The sequence below is a fragment of the Pinus tabuliformis genome, chromosome 7 (assembly GCF_031772625.1).
Source record: "Pinus tabuliformis cultivar Carrire ecotype Pingquan chromosome 7, CPIR1, whole genome shotgun sequence".
NCBI classification, from domain to species: Eukaryota; Viridiplantae; Streptophyta; class Pinopsida; order Pinales; family Pinaceae; genus Pinus; species Pinus tabuliformis.
Genome location: NC_142293.1, coordinates 1,304,369,517 through 1,304,370,427, shown reverse-complemented (window position 1 = coordinate 1,304,370,427; position 911 = coordinate 1,304,369,517).

Genomic DNA, 911 nt, shown 5'->3' with positions numbered 1-911 from the left:
ATCAAAGGGGGAAGGACTAAGTGCTTCTGGGCTCCAGGGTGCGCTTAACCGAAGAGAGGGAGGGAACATGGAGGGAACAAGTCGTAAGTCCGAAGGGTGAAGGAAGGCCACTCAGGCTTCAGAAGTGCACTTTGTGCTCAAGGGAACCAAGGAGGACGTAAGGCACACTGCCGACAGCTAAAGTGGTGAAGCTTAGGCCTTCCCAAGTGCGATGTGCACTCAAGAGAAGCCAGGAAGGCACAGGGCGCAACTCCAAAGACTAAAATGGTTAGGCTTCAATGCATTATGCTTAGTGAAATAAAAGCTCACACATGTATGTGGCACAAGATACAATCGAGGAAACCAATTCTGGAGAATAACCCAACTTAAAGGTGAGGCCACTTTTCTCTCTTCTCTAAATATAAAATGTCTGTGAGTATAAATATGTCTAATGGCATGTGGGCTACTACAGTGCACAAATGCTCTTTGTGTGCTCTATCTCCTATTCCTATCATCTATCTTTGGTCAATTATGTAACAAATGCACTTGGAAGAATGGAATCCCTTTTCCTCCTAGTGGCCTAATTATAACACAACCTAATATCTTGCTAATGGTTAGGTTTGACTACCTCAACTATTAACGAAAGTTACAATATATGCTCTTCTAGAGTATTCTTCGTCATAATCATGTGGCTAGATCCCTTTCCTTGAATTATGGGGGTTGACATGGCATCGTCTCAAATTATGATGGTGGAAATAATAAGGTCAACTTCTGAGTGGCATACCTTTTTCATACAGACTATGATTGATGTGATGCCTCAAAACAATCTTTGAAGGTTTTAGACCTCGTTTTTCCACACTGGGTTTCGTATGTAAAAATGGTCCTAAGAGTTAATTCCTCCAATTTTTCCACTATAAAAGCATCGATATGGA